The following is a 25695-nucleotide window of genomic DNA, read 5'->3' as shown; positions in this document are numbered from 1 at the left end:
CTCAAAGGTCCATCTTTAGTTAACTGGTTTATCCTATCTAGACTAATATGACCTAATCTTAAGAGCCAAAGATACGTGTCATTTTCTTTAGAAACCTTTTGTCTTTTGTTACTTTGTGGATTAGCTACTTTGAATAATTCAGAATTATTGAGCAATTTTTCAATTGGATTAAGCATGTATAGTTTGTCCTTTTGTTTGGCATGACACATATTGTTCCCATTCTTTGAAATAAAAATCACATTATTATAAAAAGAAATGCCAAAATTTTGTTCATGTAACAATGATAAAGAAATAATGTTTCTAGTAATCTCAGGAATAGAGAGAACATTATTCAAAACTAGAAAATTGTTCTTCAAATTTAAACGGACTGTTCCACATGCTTTAGCTGAAACAAGTGCTCCACTTCCCAATCTCATAGTAATCTCTCCTTGCTCCAACTACTTTGCGGACTCAAGCATCTGCAAACAAGAACAAACATGGTTAGTGGAACCAGAATCAACTATCCATGATGATTTATCATGTTCCACCATACAAGTTTCGAGTACAAGTAAATCTAATTTACCTTTCTTTTTCTCTTTTAGCTCGGCGAGTGTAACGCCCTACTTCCTTAGAGTCGTTACTAAGTGAGTTTAAAAAACGTGCATTCTACTCGCTAATCGAGGTTTTAAGTCAAATAGTGTAATTAAGCCATAAACAGAGGAAAAACTTAGAAATAACTCCATTTCATTGAAAATCATAAAAGTTTAACACTTGGGATCCCAAAATACTGTTTATAAATATTTACAGCATATAAATTGAACCAAGTCGACTGAACGACAAAATCTAGGTTTATTTACAATCATCTCCCAAAAATCCACTGGCTGTGGCAGCCAGGCAGGCCAAACATGTGACGCCCCACGTCACTATGGCTACTTTCTGGAATGACGACTGGCCCTACAAACCAAGACAAGTCTTTCCAGCATGCTTTGTCCTCACTCGCACACTTCCTGGGAAAACTTCCCAAGAGGTCACCCATCCCTAGATTACTCCAGGCTAAGCACGCTTAACCATGGAGTTCTTAAGTGATGGGCTACCGAAAAGAAGATGCACCTTCCTGATATAGGTAGTACCCATCAATCCATTTAAGCCCTCTTCAACTGTGCAGTCCCATACCTACACAGTCTTAGAATCATCACACTTGACCTTCCCCAGGCGGTGTGGGATTGCATAGCTTACCCGGCCTTTCCCCTTACGGATCACAGGATTATGACTGTCAGAATCACCCCCCTTTACGGGCCCAACGTCCTCGTCGGCCACACTTCCGGCTGGGTCAAGGCTCTGATACCATTATGTGATGCCCCACGTCACTATGGCTGCTTTCTGGAATGACGACTGGCCTTACAAACCAAGACAAGTCTTTCCAGCGTGCTTTGTCCTCACTCGCACACTTCCTGGGAAAACTTCCCAGGAGGTCACCCATCCCTAGATTACTCCAGGCCAAGCACACTTAACCATGGAGTTCTCAAGTGATGGGCTACCGAAAAGAAGATGCACTTTCCTGATATAGGTAGTAACCATCAATCCATTTAAGCCCTCTTCAACTGTGCAGTCCCATACCTACACAGTCTTAGAATCATCACACTTGACCTTCCCCAGGCGGTGTGGGATTGCACAGCTTACCTAGTCTTTCCCCTTACGGATCACAGGATTATGACTGTCACAAAACATGTACACGCCGTTTCATGCCTGCCACACTCATGTTTGGTTGGCTTTCTCCTTGCCCTTACCTGCACCACCGAGCATCTGTGAGCCGAAGCCCAGCAAGAAAACCCACAAACAGATAACATATGCAAATCATACACCAAGTATATAAACTGGCCATCAATAGGCTAAACACATACGGCCTAGCCGTCCCAGGTGCCTTACCAGACCCTGGGTTTGCGGTCCACACCGTGAGGATATCCCAGGTATCCTTTAGGGACTCGCCCTGGCAACTCACACTCCACGTGCTCAACGCTGCTCCCAGCCCCTTGCCGTACTCGGCCTTGCACTCAACGTGCCTGACGCCGTTTCTGGCCCTTTGCCGTTCCCGGCCCCTGCCTACCTCGGCCTACACCGTTCCCGGCTCTCACTGATCATTCACATAATTGCATTCATAGCATAATAAACAAGTACAGAATACTAGCGAATTCAATCAAAGGGCTACGCCCTGCAATTCAAACACATTGGGGTCAGCCCTGTATACAAGCTCTATGGGAACAAGGGTTTTCTTACCTGAGTCCCGAGCTCTCCGAGCACTGCTATCCCGAGCACAGTCCTCTAACTTGAGCCTCGCCGAAACCCTAGTCACAACACATTAACAATATCCATCCATCAAGTTCTAATCCATTAAATAACTTTGAGCCATATCTCTAACCTCTAGGACCTTGAATTCTATCAATCCAGGTGATAAAATCCATCCCAAGCCTTAACCATTGAGTTCCCAAGCATAAACACACTTAAAAACTCAGACTGGCACTAAGAGTCGCGGCCCTACCCACAAGTGTCGCGGCTAGCCTCAAAACAGAGGCTAGCATCTCCCTGAAGCACACACGGGCCGCGACACGCTTGGCCAAGTGCCGCGGCGTGCATCGAACATCTCGGCCTCCCATGGCCGCGCGCACACACGGGCCGCGGCCCTCACCTCCAAACCCAGAATTCTTCATCTTTCCTGCATTCTCTTCAGACCAACTCATCCAACAATCAAGCTAACAACTCCAGATATTCAACACCAAGATTCTAGCCCAGTTTCAACATCAAAACCCATCAAAATCTGCTCCAAAACTCAACTAAAACACCCACCCAAGAACAGATCAAATTCTATTCACATGCATATCCTAAAAACTTAGCTGAAATTCAAGCATAATTCCCATGGTTAAAGCTTACCCTTGCTGAGTTATGCCTCTGAGCTGTTTCCTCAAGTGCCCAACTTTAGCTCATTAACTCTAACAGCCCAAAATCCTCAATTCTTGACTAATTCCACCAAAGCTTCTTGACTGGTTTTCTCTAACTTGCCTCCTTAAAATGCCTTAGAGAAGAGAGGGTGAGAGAGAGAGAGAGTTAACTTCAGCGGAGAGTGAGAGAAGAATGTCGGTTTCTACAAGTCTCTAAATGATTCTTTCTTTTTTGTTTTATTTAACTTAATCTATGTGGTTACCTCAAGGCTCGGGGTACCCAAACATCCCCGAGGGCAAAATGGTAAATTTCCCCAATATTCCCTCCTAGACATTCTAACCTCGAATATATCTCCAAATATTTATTTTCATAACCCGATAACCCCATATAATAACTAATGCCCAAATTTCCCCTCGACTCGTCCCGAGTCGGATTCTCAACCTTGCTGTGACTTTCTGGCTAACCGCTCCCCAGGACTGTCTCGGATCGTGCTGCACAGATATATCACATATATACAACATTTATCACATTTATACCCATAATATCCAGACGGGGCCCACATGCACATTTAACTCAACTAAACATGCATCATTATCATATATCCACATAAATTCACATATCAATGTATTAATTCATTTATTGCCCTCCAGGCACACTAATCAAGGCCCTAAGCCCTATTAGCAAATTCGGGTCGTTACAGCGAGATACTTTGGACAGTTTCTCTTCCAATGACCGTCGACATCACAATGGAAACACTTTCCTTTGGGTGCCTTTTGTTTAGATTCATTGTTCTTTTTGTTCTCGGGTGCCTTGGATGACTTCTTTGTCTTTTTCGGATTGTCCTTTTTAGGTTTGCAGTCATTGTTATTGCTTTTCCTTTTCCTCTTAGAAGAAGATGGTTTGGCTTCAACAACATTTTCTTTAGCCTGACTTTAGATTGTCTTGTTCAAAGACTCAAAAGTTTGTAATTCATTCAACAATTGTGTCATGTTAAATTCTAATTTATTCATGACATAATTTGTTGTGAATGTAGAAAAAGCAAGAGTTAAAGACTCAAGTATAATGCTTACTTGTGTCTTTTCATCCATGATTGCTCCGTGCATCTCAGCTTCATAGAGTACACTGATCATGTTCAAGACATGCTCACGCACAGATTGACCTTTCTTCATCTTAGCATTCATGTAGGTTCTAGTAGCCTCATGACGACTTTGATCAGATGGGCGCCCAAACATTTCCTTAAGAGATTCTAGTATCTCAAAAGCAGTTTCTATGGATTCATGCTTTGTTCGTAAGACATCACTCATGCTTACAAGCATATATCACTTATCTTTGTTATTGGATTGAATCCATGCATCATATTTGTCCCGAATATGTTTCGGGGCAGTGGCAGCAGGTTCTTCAGGACATTACTCATTTAGGACAAACTTGTGGTTTTCGCTAACCAACAACATATTCATATTTGATTTCCATTTTGTGAAGTTATCACTAGTTAATTTTTCTTGTGCGATTAAAGCAGTGATTGGATTACCAGAGATAGACATTTTCTGAATAAAAAAATACAAATATTATTATATTTAGAAAAATAAATATAAAAGTTTTAGAAATTAAACGTGATGCATGAGCACAATTAAAACACATAAAATAAAGTTTAATTTCCACGATAAAACTTTCTAACAATTAAAGTGCCGCCTTAGGGTCGTTCAAATTAATCTTAGAGAATTTATAAGACATTCTTATCATTATTGTTTAAAACTTAAAATAACTCATTATTTTCTCTTTTAAACATTAAATTACTGCTTAGTTTGGTCAAGTTATAATTATCCACTGCAAAAGCTTAATCATAACTTTGTGAGTGTAGCACATTATTTCGGAGTTCATGACTTAACTTAGGACATGCCGCCTTAGGGTCGGTCAAACCTAAAATACATCATTAGTTCCTATTTTTGAAAGAAATATAACCTTGCTATTGACATGTCTAGACACCTTCCTTAGGGGGACAGAAACAAAGTCGTCACGAGGCACTATTCATATCTCACGGTGTTATATTAATAATGGATACCATGGGTTATGTTGAGTTATCAACCCTCTCCCACTCACTATTTTGAAATAAGTGTTTTTAACCTAATTAATTCCAAATTAATTATAGATTCTTTAAATTTTATGAATATAATTAAAATTGATAAGAAAGCAGGTTTCTAGGTCCATATCCAATTTTAAATTACCAATTATATTCATCTAAACTTTACTAAGAATTTTTTTTAAAAATAAAGTTGGTTTAAAGAAATTAAGTCATAAGGACTTAAAAAAAACAGTGTGATATTTTACCAAGTTTCCAAAGAATAAAACTAAGTAATTTATATCTAATTGGTTTTGCACAACAAATCATATAAACATATTGGACAATCCTAATAATCCTGTTTCTACAAATGAGATGCATGATAATAACTATGTGGGTTTTTTATGTATGGCACAAAATGCATGAACATATTATCAATCACATGAAAAAAATTATTTAAATAAATAAACAATAAATGTTGAACCTGGTGCTTTTGGGTATTTCTAATTTTACAACCTCTTTACAAAATTAAAATAAAATAAAAACCGCCTAGATCTCCATCAGGCTTCTTTACTTTACTTTCGGTAAGATATGTTTCGTTGGTCGAGAATAATAATAAGAAAACAATTTTCTAATTATCTTGATTAATTAAAACAAAACTTTTAAATAATCATTATTTTATTTTCTTTCTAATTAAAACACCTTTTAATTAAAAAAATAAATTTAATTAAAATCTGTTAGTTTGAAAAATAAATTTTTAAATAAGATATTCAAAAAAGTTTGTTAGGATAACAAAAATATCCATTATTTAAATATCAAATTTCTAACAAATATGATATTTAACATTTAATTTTTTTTTTTTAAATAACAGATTAATTTCAGAAAAATGAAAAAAATCTGGACCAGTAAGACGGGGACACGTGGCACTGAAAAGTGCTGTCGGGGCCCACTGTACGGAACCGTACAGAATCGTACGGACTCGTCTGTACGACGTCCTCGGCAGCAGCTCAAAGGATGGCATCGGAGGAATGGTGGCTGAATTTTGAATCCCAGGCTCCGTTTTGACTTTGTGTGATCAGAATTACAATTTTATGATTTCAAAAACCAAATAAAATTACATAAATCCTATGCCCCTTAATGGCTTACGCAATGATCTAATCATGAACAAATCCTAACCCAAAAGCACCATACAATTAACGATTCAACATTCCCATGCACTCAATCATATTAAGCCATCCATTCATTCATCATAAATAAATTAATGCATAAAACTAAACCCACACAGATTCAATATATATATATATATGTGAAGATGGCTCTGGTACCATATGTTGGTTTTTATAGATCAAATCAGAGATTATACGCAACGGAACAACAATCAAAATTGTTAATTTAATCCCACAAGATTTCCAGATCTACTTCTTCACATACATATATATATATATTGAATCAAAGAGATGAATAGAAAAATTACCTCAAGTCCTTCCTTGCTGCTATATTTTTGTACGGCAAAATCATTGAGATCTCACACCAAGATCTTCCAAAATGTTCTTAACACACAAAGAACGAGTGTGGGCTCGTTATACAAAACAATAGGCAAAATCTATTTATCAGATGTTCTCAACACATGATATCTGATAATTTTTGGACCTAAAATGTGAAGAACAGTGACCTATGCTTGTAGCACTATTCTATTTCTCTCAAGGAGATTTCACGATATATTTTTTATCTTTGAAAAGTATCGCTCTAGAAAAAAAAAGACTGATCTCCTTTATTTAATATATCCAATATATTAAAATAAATAATATTAGTTATTTTAAACAATTTAAAAATAACTAATCAGTTATCAAATTTTTGTTTAAATAATAATATTTTAATATTAAAATATCTCATTATTCATTTATTATTTAAATAACTAAAATTGTTGAACCAAGATTCTTCTAGAATTTTCTTGTGCTTGTAGCACAGTGTATGTGCATTGTACTACACGCCTAACCCATGCGAGGGAGGGCATGTGATTTTCTCAATTTTTTTATCATTAATTAAATACCAAAATTTCCAAAATTAAATTAATTCAAAATTAATTATATTTTTGTAAAATCAAATAATTAATGAATTCTCAATTAATTAATTACACATAATTATGTTTAGTGCATAGAAAAATATTTTACTTATCAAATAAGTCATTTTGCCCATTTTTGTATTTATCTTTGTCAATGTTTGTTCGAGCCATTTCGGGGAGCATGGACTTATAACATTAAGCCCCAATAAATTAAAACTAAATAATTAAACTCTTTAATCATAATAGTTAATTTATTAATTCTGATATTTCTCCACTATAAATTCAGAATTGAACTCTTTATGTTATAAATATACTTTTACAGAAATCTTATTTTAAGTTGTCCATTGATATAACCATCTTACAATAGTTCAACCCTCTAATTAATTAGTTCATAAATTAGAATGGAAGAATTATCATTTTACCTTTCTAATTTACTTCTTATTCCTTAAGTACCATTAATTCACTAGTGAATAATTAATCTATAATCGAATTATAGATTTGAGCTCAAAATCATTCAGTTCTAGAATTAACCCTTAAGGGAACCAATATACGATTCGTTAGGAAATACTAGATTCCGTATTGTTGATATATGTTCCCAGCCATCCATGATATTAAATCTGCAAAATAAAAGTCATTAGCCTCATTCTATGAAGAGACCTTAACGAATGAATCAAAAGATTTAATAAACATAAACAAGAGTTCATGAACACTCAGGATTTAGGTTGATCTATAATTGATCATCAGTTATGATATGAATTACAAATCTTTATTATTAAATGGGTTTTGGATAAATACTTTTATTCATATCGGTCTCTGTCATATATAATCATATTATTTAAAGCACCTTTACCGAGATGTCTTACCACATCAATAATCTGAATCTAGATTATTTGTATCAACATGATACTTAGTAAACCGTACTTACAACCCTCATTAAAGAATTCCATAACTTCAATTTGTTGTTGACTACTTTTAGTCATTCATGTGATCTTAATTCTCTTGTACTAATACAAGATCACATCCTCAATAATGAATATGGAATTTTTCTGATATTTACAAAGAAATTATTCAAACAATAATTTAAATAATCTAAATATAACTATAATTGTAACGCCCTACTTCCTTAGAGCCGTTACTAAGTGAGTTTTTAAGACAAAACAGTGTGCCATGAACTCGCTAACCGAGGTTTTGAAACAAAAGTGTGACTAATTAAAAGTTAAGGCTGTAATCTTTGGAAATGCGTCGTTTCATTAAAACTTCTATTATTAAACATTTGGGATCCCAAAATAAGGTTTGAAAACTAATTACATCTTGAAATAAGGTTACAGTTGATAAATCATAAAATCATAGATTACTACAGCCATTTTCGAATAAACCCCCAACCAAAGCAGTCGGGCAGGCCAAACATGTACGCGTTGCTTCACGCTCTCCGTACTCATGGTTGGTTGACTCAGTCCTTGCTTCTACCTGCCACACGGAGCACCCGTGAGCCGAAGCCCAGCAAGAAAACCCAAATAATACATAACATATGCAATTCATATAGCTGGCATAAATCACTGACAAATAGGAAAACCATCATAATAAACAAGCACGGCCATGCCGCCCCAGAGGCCTTACCAAAGCCTGTGGTTTCGGTTCTCACCGCGAGGATAACTCATGTATCCCTTGGGTCCCACCCTGAATATAAGCATCCCATGTGCTGTGTGTTACTTTCGGCCCCACGGCCGCACCCGGCCTACGCCGCACTCGGCCCTTGCCGTTCATTTCATTATAATCACACATATAGTACATTCGAAATGATCATTCACACACATCATGATTCCTTTAAGGTTAAACATTTGCACATAATACAATCTGGGGACATGCCCTGCAATCACACAGTGGGGCCATGCCCTATTCTCGGGTGTTACGGTTTTCTTACCTGTATTCCGAGCCTCCTGATGCACTAAAACCGCGAGCACGGTCCTCTAGCACGAGCCTCACCAACAACCTAGTCACAACACACAAGAAACATCCCTCAATACTAATCAACCCAAAACCACTTCCCGGGACCAATCCTGCACTCTTGGGACCTCTAAAACCTTAAAACAACACCCCGGAAACATCCCCCGAACCCCCGGAGCAAAGGCCTAAAATTGCCAAAAATGTCAACCTGAATTTTGCCTTGTGCCGCGGCACCCATCAGTCAGGGACTCCCTCGCCGCGGCACGAAAAACCTGTGTCGCGGCACGCCTTCGCAGACCCAGAATTCTGGGTTTTTCCCTGCACTATCTCCGAGCTAAAACCTTAAAAAATCATACCAAACCAATACCCAAACCCCAAAATCAATTTAAGACTTCAAATGGACCATCTAACAACCCATAAACACTAGATTCAAGCTCAAAACACAAACATAACCAACAATCCACCCTTAGATTGCAAAAATCAGCCACTTCAAAACTCAAACTTTAAAAACTTAACTCAAGCTTTAAGTTTCACAAATCTAAACATAATCAAACTTAAATATGCATAAATCCTTACCTTAAGTAGAGAATCCCATCCTAAGCTCCCTTGATTCATCTCCTAAGTCTCCAAATTTAAGCTCCTTCACTTCTCTTCTTCTTCTTCTTCTTCTTCTCATTGCCCTAACTTTCCTTCTCTTTAGTTTTTCTTCTCTTTATTTCTAACAAAACCAATCCATGACCAAAATGACTAAGCCCCTAAACCGTGTACCCCATATAACCCAGCTGCCATTTATCTAATTCCCAACCAAATGACCATTTTGCCCCTCCTTGCCTATCCTTTCCCAACTAAACCTCAAGGGCACTTAAGTCCTTTCATTTCTATTTCATATCTACCATTTTCTTTCTAAAAACTTGTTACTCTCAGCAGTAACAAATGGTTACCCAGGTTACTAAATCTCCAATAACCATTACCCGCTAAATCTCAACTTAACCATAAAATTCCCGAGGTACCCCTAGGCTCCTCCCGAGCCGGGTATAGAAATCCCGTTGTGACTCTTAAGTTAACTAGCTCTCTAGGACCGTCTCGGCACGTGCATCACAATAATAAAACCACACCCGCGCGGTACAATTCACAGAATATAATTATCACATATCAATACAGTTATGCCCAACATGGCCAAAATTACAATTACGCCCTTCTAACACGATCCGGGCCTACATGCATACTAGAAAACATAGCCATGCATCTCAGTTAAAAAAATAGCCAAATAACATGCTTTAAATCATAACCATGCATTTAACTCATAGAATCACACATAAATCCAAACCTGCCCTCCTGGCACACTAATCAAGACCCTTAAGCCTTATTAGCGAATTTGGGTCGTTACAATAATAGACCATTGTATTTATTTATTCATTGAAATAATAAATATCTTTTACATGCTTTTATGACATACTCCTAACATGATCTAGGATACCACCTCCCATAATATTTGGGCATCCTCCTGAAACATATAAGTGGCACAGGCCACTCTCTCATTACCACCTACCCTCATGAAATCCAGGATGGTGGTTATCATTATCATCCACTGCTCAACCTTCAGTGGGTCTAAGCTGCCCTAAAAAACAAGAGGGTGTTGTTTCCTGAACCTCTCATACAGGGGTTCCCATCTATCTCCCACTGCCTGGGGTTGTACTACAGTTAGTACCACTTGTTGTACCACTGTTGGTACTGCAAGCTGTATGTTCCCTACTAGAACCTGTTGCTGTCTCAAAGGAAAATTTCATCTTCTTGCCTTTGTAACCTGGCTTGCTTATTAGCAAGCACCTGCTGCCAGTTCTTTGGAGCTGGCGATGGGGCCTAGCTGATATGACCCAACTTATTACAGACTTTGGACCATTAAAACTACTTATACATAGACATTATTCTTAAGAAAACTTACATACAAAATAGTCATAACTTTATTAAAAACTGTAAAACCAAGGTTAAAATACATAAAATTCGGGGTAGGATATGGGATCCCATTATTTGAAATAAAACATAACTTAAATCTTTAACAAATTCGTTACAAAATCAGGTGCGGAAAATACATATAAAGCATAATTGAAATGACTAGAAAACAACTTCATCCTCAAATCGTTCACGCAGTCCACTGAATCCATTCTCCCTCAATACACAATCCCAAGCCCTCAAGAATCTTCCCGCTACCATAACTAATTTCCTGCACATATAAAACAAAGGAATGAGCCTAATGCCCAGCAAGGAAAATCTACTACAACATGAATCATAAACATAAACATAAACATAAACTATAACTTATAACATATACTATAAACATATATCACAGTTCTAACCCATGTACATGGTAACTATTGGAGTTTGCTAACTAAGCAACTATAAGCCTCAAAATAATGAGGTTTGCTAGCTATGCAACTATAAGCCCCAAAAAGCATAAAAGTGTTGGGGTTTGCGATTTAAGCAACTATAAGCATATACTATATATATCATAACATATAAAAACATACTATAGCATAATCATATAAGCATATAATACTATCCTATTTTCCTTACCAAATACCGGGATGTGAGAACAAGGATGGGATTTTGGAACACTACTAAAAACCATTAATTGAAAGGTGAGTATACTAAAAGAAAGAGATGAAAAGGAATGAACTAAACCACCGAGAAGGTACTTACCGACAAGAACCTCAAGTTCAAAGAACTTAGATGCGTAACCACTAATGAAAATAGCGAGTTAGGAGTTGAGTAGAGAAAAACTATAAAAACTAATGAAACAATACAGATTGGAACTAGAAATAGGAATACCTTGAATGCACTATAACCGAACTACACCTCGATATTGGAATACACACTATTATCCTTACTTCCTAAGTGTTTAATAAGCTTAAAATGATAAAGCTTATAATCCCAACCCAAGTGTTTAACACTCTAAAGTAAACCTAGTTGCTTAAAGGCTCTGAACTCAGCTTGAAGAATGAAAGAAATGGCTGGGTACTAGGTCCTATTTATAGAGTTCAAGAATGAAAAGATCTTCTTTTAGCGTGAATAAAAATAATAACTTTTGAATTGAAAAATATTTGAATATTCGTTTAGGAGAGGCCTAAGACTCAGTCAAAAAGATTCTGAGGCTTATCAAGAGGTTATGGAATAAAATGAGCTCGGTTTCAAAATTAATCAAAAATCATGCCCTAGAGCCGATATATCACCTAGGCTCATATTCCCATGGCTCGTCGAAGTGTTCGTGCAAAGTTCACGTGTTTTCGTATTCCCCAAGTGGCGATATATTGCCCCTAGAGCTGTGATATATCGGCATACGCTGAAATATTATACACGTAATTGCACTTTTTCAGCCTAATTTAAATTGATTTAACAGCTTTGACTGAGTCTTATAACGATTTCAAAGCTGCTAGCAGACTCTGGGATTTTCAAATATTACTCTTGATAAACTATTCCTCAAAAATACTTAATTTCTCAATAAACAAGTTTGAACCTTATAGTATAATAAATATCATCTTTATAATCAGCTATATTAATCAAACCTTATGTTATAATTAATATTCTTAAACTATAGGTTAAACTTATAAAATCTACAAGTGTCGCTACGAGTGTCCAACTAAGTCCCAGCTTGAACCAAATCCACAGTAATAAACATACTATAACTACTACTAGTATTACTACTGTCTAACTAGCTAAGTAAAGTTCTTAGACTCTACAATTATCCCCTACTAAAAATAATTTCTTCCTCAAAATTTACTTACCAAACAATTCTGGATAACGGCCTTGCATGTCTTCCTCCAACTCCCACGTTGCCTCTCGTTCAGAACTATTACTCCATAGGTCTTTGACTATCGGAATACTCTTGGACCGTAACTGCTTCATCCCTCTATCTAGGATGCTAACCGGTTGTTCCTCGTAACTCAAGTCTTTCTGGAGTGTTATCGTATCATACTTGAGGACATGAGATGGGTCTGACACATACTTTCGTAGCATTAAGATGTGGAACACGTTGTGGCTATCTGCTAGGGCTGGGGGTAGGGCTAATCTATACGCAACTGCTCCCACTTTGTCCAATATCTCAAAAGGACCTATAAATCAGGGACTAAGCTTGCCTTTCTTCCCAAACTGCTTTACGCCTTTCATAGGAGATATCTTCATGAAGACTTGAGCTCCGACTTTGAATTCCACATCGCGTCGCTTGGAATCCGCATAGCTTTTCTGAATGCTTTGAGCAACGAGCATGCGCTTTCTAATCAGCGCTACTGCTTCTTGAGCTTTTCTAACTGCATCAGGACCGAGAATCTGCCTTTCTCCTACCTCGTCCCAATGTAGCGGCGATCGGCACCTTCTTCCATAAAGTAATTCATAAGGTGCCATCCCAATCATTGACTGGTAGCTATTGTTGTAGGAGAACTCTATTAGCGGTAAGTACTTATTCCATGATCCTCCAAAATCAAGCACACAAGCGCGTAGCATATCCTCTAAAATTTGTATTGTACGCTCGGATTGACCGTCTGTCTAAGGATGAAAAGTTGTACTAAGACTTAACTTAGTACCCATGGCTTGCTGTAAACTCCCCAAAATCTCGATGTAAACACCGTTCCTCTATCAGACACTATTGTCTTGGCGATTCCATGCAACCTTACTATCTCTTGGACATAGATGTCTATGTATTGGTCCACTGTGTATGAAGTCTTAACAGGCGGGAAATGAGCAGACTTGGTTAGTCTATCTATTACTACCCAAGCCGAATCATGCTGCTTACTTGTTCATGGCAAACCTGTCACGAAATCCATAGATATATCATCCCATTTCCATTATGGTACGCTAAGTGGCTACAATAAGCCTGCAGGCCGCTGATGCTCTGCTTTCACTTGTTGGCATATTAAATACTTAGACACAAAGTCCGCTATGTCCTTCTTCATCCTTGGCCACCAATACATTGCCTTGATGTCATGTGTCATCTTGGTCGACCCTGGGTGAACTGAGTACGAAGTACTGTGTGCTTCCTTTAAAATCGTCTTCTTAATCCTTTGATCATTCGGCACGCATACCTGATCCTTATATCTCAATAACCCTTGACCTGATATTGAGAAATATGTGGCCTTGCCTTCTCTGATTGCATCCATATGTGCCACTAGTGTGTCGTCACTCCCTTGCCCAATCTGTATATCTTCTAGTAGATTTGACTGGATAGAAAAGTTAGCCAGCTTGCCGACAACTACTTCTATTCCGACATTGATCAGCTCCTGCTGCATCAACTTTTCTATTCCGGCTAGTGTTGCTAAACTTCCATAATTCTTCCTCCTTGGCGCATCGGCAACTACGTTTGCCTTTCCCAGGTGGTATAGGATTTCGCAGTCGTAATCCTTTACTAACTCTAACCACCTGCACTGCCTCATGTTAAGCTCCTTCTGAGTGAAGAAGTACTTTAAACTTTTGTGGTCCGTATAAACCACGCACTGTTCTCTGTAAAGATAATGGCGCCAGATTTTCAACACAAAGACCACCGCTGCCAACTCCATATCGTGAGTTGGATAGTGTTGCTCGTACTCCTTCAGCTGCTGTGAGGCGTAGGCTATCACCTTGTCATTCTGCATCAGCACACAACCCAACCCTTGCTTCGACACATCGCAGTAGACTACAAACTTATCGTTGGGTGTCGGTACACAGAGTACTGGTGCTGAGCAAAGCTTATCCTTAAGCAACTGAATGCTTACTTTGCATCTATCATTCCAGTTGAATCTTTGTTGTTTCCGGGTCAGGTTGGTGAGTGGAGTGGCTATCTTAGAAATGCCCTCTACGAACCTCTAATAATAGCATGCTAATCCCAGAAAGCTCCTTACTTCGAATGCGTTCTTTGGTTTTGGCCAATCCTTCACAGCCTCTACCTTGGATGGGTCTACTGCAACTTCGTCCTTGGATATAATGTGCCCGAGGAACGCCACTTTCGAAAGCCAAAACTCGCATTTCTTGAACTTGGCGTAGAGTTGATGCTCCTTTAGTCGTGACAAGAGCAACCTCAAATGTTCCTCGTGCTCGACTTCATCCCTTGAGTATACTAAGATATCGTCGATCAACATTAGGACTAATTTATCCAAGTAATCCTTAAAGATCCTATTCATTAAGTCCATAAATGTGGCTGGAGCATTGGTAAGACCGAAAGACATAACTAAGAACTTGTAATGCCCATAACGAGTTCTAAAAGCTGTCTTAGGAATATCCTCTCCCCGCACCTTAAGCTGATGGTACCTGGACCGTAAATCAATCTTTGAAAATATAGTCGCACCTCGGAGTTGATAAAACAAGTCGTCAATCCAGGGTAGCCAGTACTTATTCTTAATCGTTACCTTATTCAGCTCACTATAGTCTATGCACATCTGCATGCTTCCATCCTTCCTCTTCACAAATAGAACCGATGCTCCCCATGGCGAATGACTTGGGCTAATGAAACCCAAGTCTAGGAGTTCTTGTAGCTACGTCTTTAACTCCTTAAGTTCTGTAGGTGCCATCTCGTATGGTGCCTTGGAGATAGGCTCGGTTCCCGGTACTAATTCTATCGTGAAGTCAATTTCCCGAGTCGACGGCAACCCTGGTAAGTCATCGGGAAATACTTCTAGGAATTCTCTTACAATACGGACATCTTCAACCATAAGCAGTGTTTCCTTGACTACATTTGTGATGTTGGCTAAGTATGCTTGACATCATTTTTCTATCATCCTTTGAGCTTTGAGATATGATATTAGCGGTGTGGGTAGTCCTGAAACTTGTCCCATGAAGCATTGTCTCTGGCCGTCAGGAGTTTCGAACGTCACTTTCTTGCGTTTGCAGTCAATGGTTGCGCCATGCCGTGCTAGCCAGTCTATGCCTAGTATCGCGTCGAAGTCCTTGATCTCCAGTTCTATCAGGTCTCCTTCTAGCTCTACGTCCTCAATCTTGATGGGTACGCCTCGTACTATCCGTGATGATAAAACTACTTTGCCCGAAGGCAACTCGGTTACAAACCTAGTTCTAAATCTTTCACAAGGTTTGTCTAGTTTTTCTATCATTCCTAATGAGATATACGAATGAGTGGCTCTCGAATCAAATAATACAGAACATATGTTATTGAGGATAGAAACCTGACCTGTGACAACCTTATTGCTAGCATCAACCTCTCCTTGGGTTAAGGCAAATACCCTGGCAGGAACCATCTTGTCTTCCTTTTTCCCTTCTGTCTTGAGCTGAGGACATTCTTTCTTCCGGTGTCCTTCTTGAACACAGTTGTAACATCCCTTGGTTTTTTCCCGACATTCACTAGGATGTTTCTTCTGGCACTTAGTACACTGCGGGTACTCTACATAACCCTACCTACTGCTTCCATTGTTTTTCCGTGCCTTTTTGTCGTTTTCGGTCTGCTTATTGTCAAGATGCCTTCTTTTCTGACCATTGTTGTTGTTGGATTGATTGTTGTTGTTGTTGTTGTTGCTATTCCGACTAGTCTGAGGTTGACTCTGCTGTCTAGGCTCAGGCTTACTGGCTTCATCTTTACTGACAGTAGCCTGCAACCTTTCTACTTCTATTGTTGTCTCTAGAACATCGGCATATGTAGTATTTCCTGGGTTTGCTAGCTTAACCCCTAGCTCGATCTTCGGTCAAAGTCCTCTAACGAACTTAGACACCCTCAGATAGTCAGTTGGAACCATTTCTGGTGTGAACTTAGCTAATCGGTCGAACTGGCGAGCATACTCTACCACTGATAAACTCCCTTGCTTCACGCGAGCGAACTCCTCGACTCTTGATGCGAGTACAGCCAAATTACAGTACTTTTTGTGGAACAGCTCCACAAATCGGGTCCAAGTCATGGTGGCAACATCATGCATTTGCTGGACTAAGTCCCACCATATTCTGGCATCTTTCTTGAGCAGAGAAGAAATGTAGGATATGCAATCCACATTGCTGAGGTTCATGTACGTCAGGATTGGCTCCACATTCCTGAGCCACTCTTCTGCCTCGAAGGGGTCTATAGTCCCTTCAAAGTTCGGAGCGTGTTGCTTACGAAACCGCTCATAAACTGGCTCCATGTGCTGAACTGGATATGGCGCATAGTTCGCTACTGGCCATCCCCCATATGGACCAACTTGTTGGGGTGCTGGGGCCATTTGATGTGGCTGTGGTTACGGTGAAGGTGGAGGCTGAGTCTGAGACTGAGCCTATTGTCACTGTTGCTGCAATAACTCCTCGACTTGTTGTCGCACCCTGGCAATTTCTGCAGTGTTGTCAACTAGCGGCGGCGGCGCATTGCGACTGGCAGCAGCACACACTCCCCTTCTGCAAACTGGAAGGGCTTCATTGTTCACCGGAGTAGCGTTGGAGGCATTTCCATTAGTGCGAGCAGACCTTTGGAGCGACATCGCAGTAGAGTTCTAACAGTTGAGAGAAACATGTCAGAACTTTACCCTAATAGGCTCTAAGGAAAAACTTAATCTAAACAAACATAACTCGGACCTATTAATTATGACTTCTTATGAAAATTATACAACTCTTCTTTATTATTAGAGTGGGTTTCTATACTTAGAAAAATAAGCCATCTTTATTATTTTCTAAGTCTGTTTCTAATCATCCTATATCACTTAATTCTCAGGTTCCAAACTCATCTTTGTTCCAAAGTTAACCATATTGAGGGAGGGTTGGGATCAGTAAAATCGTTCCCACTACTACGGCCCCCTAACTCTCAATATAGAACCTCGGTTCATTGATTTGTATCCACCCTCACCGAACTTAGTCATTATTTATTGTTATTGTAAAAGAAAATCAACTCAGACATGATAACAAAATAACCATGATATTAATTTGGAAAAATTCTTTCAATATTTACAATCATAAAAGAAAACAAATAATAAATGAAAATAAACAATGAAACTAGTCTATTCTAAAAATCAGGATCTTCTACATCCGATCCTTCATCTAGCATATCGTCATTTATCTCTTCGTAGTCATCATTGTCTTGTGCCTCAAAATTCCCTCGAGGAAGATTCGTAAAAATTCTATGTTTTTGTTCATTTGTAAACTGAAATTCCATTTTTGAAGTGAACCTAAGTATGAGAATGTAATATCTCATAGCTACAGGCAATTCATCTTCGTCATCTATCGTCTCCCAAATTTCTTCTAAGGCTGCAATCACAGTAGGATAATCTCTAAAAAGTCTAATTACTAAAACGTATTTCTCTGTTGATCTCATCATGATCTGCTTAGATTCTTGGAGGTGACCTATCTCCCTGTGGAACAAAAGTAGTCTTCGAGTGATTCTTTCTAGCACTCCTACGATGTTTCTTGGTTCTCTAATTCTTTTTAAATCCTTAATGGCTTGGATATCCTCATAAGTTAATGCTCCGTTCATTCTTAACTGAAAACATAAAGATTAAAATCGTTAGCTATACATAAAAACATAATAACTATAACTTAAACACCTACTTGGCGGTCAGATTCGGAGCTGTGAGTGTGTGTATCGAGGAGAACTTCATGCGAATGAACTGTTGCTCTGATACCAACTGAAATGACCAAACTTATTACAAACTTTGGACCATTAAAACTACTTATATATAGACACTATTCTTAAGAAAACTTATATACAAAATAGTCATAACTTTATTAAAAACTGTAAAACCAAGGTTAAAATACATAAAATTCGGGGTAGGTTATGGGATCCCATTATTTGAAATAAAACATAACTTAAATCTTGAACAAATTCGTTACAAAATCATGTGCGAAAAATACATATAAAGCATAATTAAAATGACTAGAAAACAACTTCATCCTCGAATCGTTCACGCAGTACACCAAATCCATTCTCCCTCAATACACAATCCCAAGCCGCCAAGAATCTTCCCGCTGCCATAACTAATTTCCTGCACATATAAAACAAAGGAATGAGCCTAATGCCCAGCAAGGAAAATATACTACAACATGAATCATAAGCATAAACATAAACTATAACATATAACATATACTATAAACATATATCACTGTTCTAACCCATGTACATGGTAACTATTGGGGTTTGCTAACTAAGCAACTATAAGCCTCAAAATAATGAGGTTTTCTAGCTAAGCAACTATAAGCCCCAAAAAACATAAAAGTGTTGAGGTTTGCGATTTAAGCAACTATAAGCCCCGAAACATATATCATAACATATAAAAACATACTATAGCATAATCATATAAGCATATAATACTATCCTATTTTCCTTACCAAATACCGGGATGTGAGAACAAGGACGGGATTTTGGAACACTCCTGAAAACCATTAATAGAAAGGTGAGTATTCTAAAAGAAAGAGATGAAAAGGAATGAACTAAACCACCAAGAAGGTACTTACCGACAAGAACCTCAAGTTCAATGAACTTAGATGCCTAACCACGAATGAAAACAGCAAGTTAGGAATTGAGTAGAGAAAAACTATAAAAACTAATGAAACAATACAGAAATGAACTAGAAATAGGAATACCTTTAATGCACTATAACCGAACTACACCTCGATATCAGAATACACACTATTATCCTTACTTTCCAAGTGTTTAATAAGCTTAAAATTATATAGCTTATAACCCCAACCCAAGTGTTTAACACTCTAATGTAAACCTAGCTGCTTGAAGGCTCTGAACTCAACTTGAAGAATGAAAGAAATGGCTGGGTACTAGGTCCTATTTATAGAGTTCAAGAATGAAAAGATCTTCTTTTAGCTTGAATAAAAATAATCACTTTTTAATTGAAAAACATTTGAATATTCATTCAGCAGAGGCTTAAGACTTGGTCAAAAAGATTCTGAGGCTTATCAAGAGGTTATGGAATAAAATGAGCTCGGTTTCAAAATTGTTCAAAATTCATGCCCTAGAGCCGATATATCGCCCATGGTAGGCGATATATCGCCTAGGCTCATATTCCCAAGGCTCGTCGAAGTGTTCGTGTGAAGTTCACGTGTTTTCGTATTCCCCGAGTGGCGATATATCGCCCCTAGAGCTGCGATATATCGTCATACGCTGAAATATTATACACGTAATTGCACTTTTTTAGCCTAATTTGAATTGAGTAAACAACTTTGACCGAGTCCTATTACTCTTAATAAACTATTCCTCAAAAATACTTCATTTCTCAATAAACAAGCACATGACAAGTGTCATTATCTTATTGGGTCTATCTAAACCCTATAGTATAATAAATATCATCTTTATAATCAGCTATATTAATCAAACCTTATGTTATAATTAATATTCTTAAACTATAGTTTAAACTTATAAAATCTACAAGTGTTGCTACGAGTGTCCAACTAAGTCCCGGCTTGAACCAAATCCATAGTAATAAACATACTATAAAGTTCTTGGACCTAACTAGCTAAGTAAAGTTCTTGGACTCTACACTAGCCCAAGTCATTCTCATCCCTGGATTGTACTTCTTGGCCACCCAACCTCTTTCACCTTTGAGGAAGTATACTGATAACTATTCCACTTTGCAGTGATCAATTCGGCCGTTAGGTAACGAATAACTATACCTCTTGTCGCTTGACGGTCCATGACCGAAAAAACAATGATGGAATGCTAATAAGCATTACAACACATAATATATTCAATCATGGTGCTAGTAAGCATTTCTTGATATTCATCAGCAAATAGCGATGCTAATAAGCATTCCTGGCATACATAGGCAATTGATGATGCCAATAAGCATGTTCAACCATTTATACATGTATAGCAATGCTAATAAGCATGCTCTTTAATCCTGGCCAGTATTATATTGTTAATAAGAATTTCTTGGCCTATATGCAATTAACTTTGCTAATAAGCATAATCTGACCTACATGTCCATATAGCAACGCTAATAAACGGTCCTTTGCATTCACAAGCACTAACAATGATAATAAGCATATATTTATCATTCATGCGATAGTCAAGGGCCAGCCCCTATCAGAATATGTTATGCTCCCTAATAAAGCATGCATATAAGGTGTATACATTTATTTAAACTGTTAAGCACTTAATCACATAAGTAGTTACCAAATCTTGAGTCGAGCTTGTCTTTAGTGGCGAGAGTACATGCCCGGCCAATCTTCAGGAACCCTTAAACCTTGGCAGCTCATATACTATGTTGTAAAGTCCTCCTAATCCAGGACCGTTACACTTTATACTTTAAATATTGCCAGAATTGGTAATCAAGTCCCTTAGTTATAAACAAGTAACTAAGGTTAGTGACAAGGGTCACGGTTAAATATTTGGTCAAAAGGAAACATTGACTCTTCATTTAAAAATTTAGTACATACATGGGATCCCAAAATAATACAAACAAATTTTTAAAAGGTTATATAAAAGTCAAAAGTTACAACCAGTCAACTTAAGCGGAAAAACAAGGGATACAACCCCAGTTCCTCTTAAATATCCTCCACCGTTGTGTTCGAGTAGCCGTATATGTACACGCTGCAACCGAAGCTCTCCAACTCATGGCTGGTCCAACTTCCCTTTTCCCTTACCTGCACCACATAGCACCCGTGAGCCAAGACTCAACAAGTAGACTAAAATATGTGCATGAACATTAAATACAGAGTTCATATGCATATTTAGCATACTCAGTAGTAATGACCTACTCATGCATGCATACAATTACAAATAAATGATCATAGGATCATTCTGGGGCCCACTGCTCAGAATAAATGACCATACAGTCAATTTGGGGCCCTATGCATTAGTTATGTGACGATATAGTCACCCGGGGCCCTTTGCCCTTGCTCTGAGTAACTAGCGATAGTGATAGCTTTGTTTTCCAAATGACCATTGGGTCGGCCAACGTAATAGTACATCCCTGATTAGGCCTAAGCCTGTCGACCAGCGCACAGCGTGCTATGGCCACCCATGACTAATAAGTGAAGGCTTTAACCAAATATTCAGAAAACTAGACAAACCGATACAAATACAAATAAGCACACTTCAGAAAATACAAGTATTCATACATATTAATCGTATATCACAGCCAATTTGATAAAACATAGTAATAACCATGTTCCTTAATGGGGTCAAGCCCTAATTGCACAGACAATGCAAACAATCATTAAACAATTATCCTGACACAGAGCATTCACGCATGCTTAATCAACGAGCACAAACATAACCTCAATCATGTTCATTCTCAGAGGCCCGAGTCCTATTCATAATTACATTTAACAACCGGTCCAAGCCCTAATCACACATATCACATATAGGGTACAGTTTTATTACCTTAGGTCTGAGTGAAATGGATATTAAGAACGACCCTTGAGCACGATCTTGGTTTCGAGACCCTATCGATAACTTAGTCACAACCATAATACAGAATCTCATCAATAACGAGCGAATAAACGCTTCCAGACTTAGTTGTAGCCTTCGGGATGTCGAATTCTACTAAACCGGGTAGTAGAATTGATCCCGAGCCCTTAGGTTTGAGTTCCCACACTCAAAAACATTCCTGGGGCTCAAAAGCCCTTCAAGCATTGTGCCCCTAGGAAAAAGATCCACGACCAGCCTCAAGTCAGACAGCCCAAGGACTCTGCTATGGACCACATGCATCACGCCGAGCCCCTACAAGCGTCACGACTCAAAAGGGATTTTAGCATCCCCTTCTCCCTATGTATATGAAAGTCGTACCACCCCAAGAACAGGGTCGCGACTTGACATGAAAACCCTGAATTTCCCTCGTTTCCTCAAGCCAAATCTCAGAAAAAACCTATCCAAGCATAGCCAAATCCCAAAAACAATGTTCCCAATGAACTCAGCACCTCAATACCCACAAAACCTAAGCCATAACTTGGGCAAAACCTCACCAAATCTCCATCTGAGAATTCAGTTTTCAAAGTTCTAAAATTCAGCCAAAACATGAGAAAACATGGAATTAAGGCTAGAAATACATACCTTTGCTTCCCAACACGATGCCAAGCTTTTTCGCATGCAATCCCGAGCCTATGCTAGCCTCGATTCCCCTTAGATCGCAAGGAATTCCAAGAATTGAGAGAAAGGGAAAGAGAGATTTTACACAAGAGAGAGAAAATGTTTGCTGAGTGCTTCTCCTTAGGTTTCTATATTTTGTAAGGTTACTTAGAGTTTAAGTAACTCTAAGTAAATCCCGAGGCTCGGGATACCCAAAAATGTCCTCAAGGGTAAAATGGTCAAAATCCCCGAAATTCCCTCCTAATCTCACTAACTCTGAATATATCCTCGAATATTTATCCCCATTAACCAATATCCCGATAATGTACTAAATACTCAAAATACCCCTTGACTCACCTCGAGTCAGGTATTAGATCCCGCTGTGACTTTCCTACTAACTTGCTCCCTAGGATCGCCTGGTGTCAAGTATCCCAAATATATCCACATAATATTGTTGTCTCACACATATATCACATATATGCACATATATTCCAAATACATCCGTAACGGGCCAAATTACAAAAAATACTCTTCTAATAAGAAACGGGCCCACATGCATATTTAATACACCTAAACGTGCATATCTAATCATATTATAATATAACTTACGTAATCATATAATGATACACATATATATTACATAAACAAATATTTTCTAATTAAATCACATAATTTCAATAATTTTCCATCCTGGCCCCCTAATCAAGGCCCGAAGCCTTATTAGGTAATTTGTGAAGTTACACAGACGCTCTAGCCAAGCTTCCTACCACTAAAGATGCTGAACTGATCGACGTGGTCTCGATCGATTACTTGTCAGCACCAAGCATCTCAGTGCTCGGAGAGGTAGAGTCCATGTAGCAACAGGACGGTTGGATGGAACCAATAGTCAAATAGCTTGTTTCTGGAAATCTGTCAACAGATAAGAGAACAACTCTGAAGTTGTTGTATCAAGATCCACGATATAAAATCATGGACAGCTAGGTGTATAGACCTCTACTGCATTGTGTGTCCCATCAGGAAGCGAGCCTTATTCTCCGAGGGGTGCACAAAGGGCTTCTGCAGGGACCATGTTGGGGGGCAGGGCCTCGCCAAGAAGATTCTTAGATAAGGCTAATATTGGCCTACCATGAATAAGGATTCTATGGATTACGTTAAGAGGTCTGATAAGTGCCAACGTTATGCCAACAAACATCGAGCTCCTCCAAATTAACTTACCCAGATAACAAGTCCTTGGCTCTTTACTGCGTTGGGGATGGCCTTATTAGTTCCTTGCCAACCAGAAAGGGAGGACTCATGTATGCTATCATCGTGGTTGACTACTTTGTGAAGTGGGTCGAGGCCGAGCCTCTTGCTACCATAACTTCCAGGAAGGCAGTGGACTTTGTCATAAAAAACATAGTTTTTCATTACGGACTCCCAAGAAATATAGTGTCCAACTATGGCCTTCAGTTCGACAGCGAATTGTTCACCGACTTTTGTCAAAGGCAATGGGTAAGGAAGAGCTTCACCTCCTTGGCCCATCCATAGGCAAACTAACAATTGGAAGCGGTCAACAAGATGCTTAAGGATGCATTAAAGAAAAGGTTAGAACAAGTGAAGGGTGCCTGGCTTGAAGAACTGCCTCAGGCATTGTGGAGTTATAGCCATTATATTTAAAGTCAAGTAAAGACTAGAGAAGGTGATGACGTACCTGGGTTGTAACATAGTGATAGGAGGCGACGAGAGAAGCCTCGTTACAATCACCTAGCTGGGCAAAGCTTCGAGCAGTTAGCTCACACATGGTGGAACTGACCCCTTGGAGAAGTTCAGCTGCAGGTAGGGCTATGACTACCCCAAGCCCAACTTATTAGGGGCACAATAGGTGTTCTCTCAGTGGTTTCAACTGACGCAAGGCCTCTACATTGTCATGGAAGAGTCTGTTGCCCTCCACCATGAATGCATATAAATTTTGGAGCATGCCCTGATAGCGCTCCAACACTTCCCCTTCGTACTTCTCAAAGTACAACAGAAGTTGGGGGTGAGAAGCCAACTCTTGTGGATTCGAATGCAGAACCTCTTCCCCAACCATGATAGAGGATGAGACCTCTAAGGATGGAACCCACTCATCCCTTAAAAATCTCGCAGGAGGTGTGGAGGCTCTTTTCCTCTTCACCAGTGGGGAAAGGTTGGGATCCTTCTGAGGTCGCGACTGTCCTCCAGCAGTGGAGGAACTCGGAGGCTCTCCCAGACGAAGAGTTGAACAAGCAATATCAGCAAGACCCATGTGTTCTGCAAAGACAAGGAAACAGTTAGAACAAAATCTTGAGCAACCAAAATAAAATAGTAATAAAGGCTTCTTGGAAGCCTCGCGATCAATTATCTCTTGGTGCAAGCAGTTTAGGTACCTACTTTGTATCCCCCTCACACGGTTTAGGTTTACATATTGACTAAACAAGCTAGAGCTGATTTCCTCCTCGGACGGTGGAGATAGACATCTATAAGGTCATGGTAATCTTGGAACTCATCCTAGTCCAGTACCAATCTGCGGCTAGGCCACACCAGAGAAGTGAGGGAGAAGCTTAGACATGCTCAGGACTTACCCTATCCCCTTCATTTTTAGTATGATGTAAGGCTATGGGGTATTTAACTGCAACTAGTTGAGAACTCTCTATGCTAACTTGGAGTTTTACCTCGAGCTCCCGATCTTCTTGGGCCTCTCATGCCATATAGACCGCTCATGCAGTCTCTAGTTGCTCTTCTTGTAGCCTTTGATTAAGTAATTGGATGGCGCGACCATCG

Source organism: Humulus lupulus, chromosome 9 (genome assembly GCF_963169125.1).
Source record: "Humulus lupulus chromosome 9, drHumLupu1.1, whole genome shotgun sequence".
NCBI lineage: Eukaryota > Viridiplantae > Streptophyta > Magnoliopsida > Rosales > Cannabaceae > Humulus > Humulus lupulus.
This window is presented reverse-complemented; position numbering follows the sequence as displayed.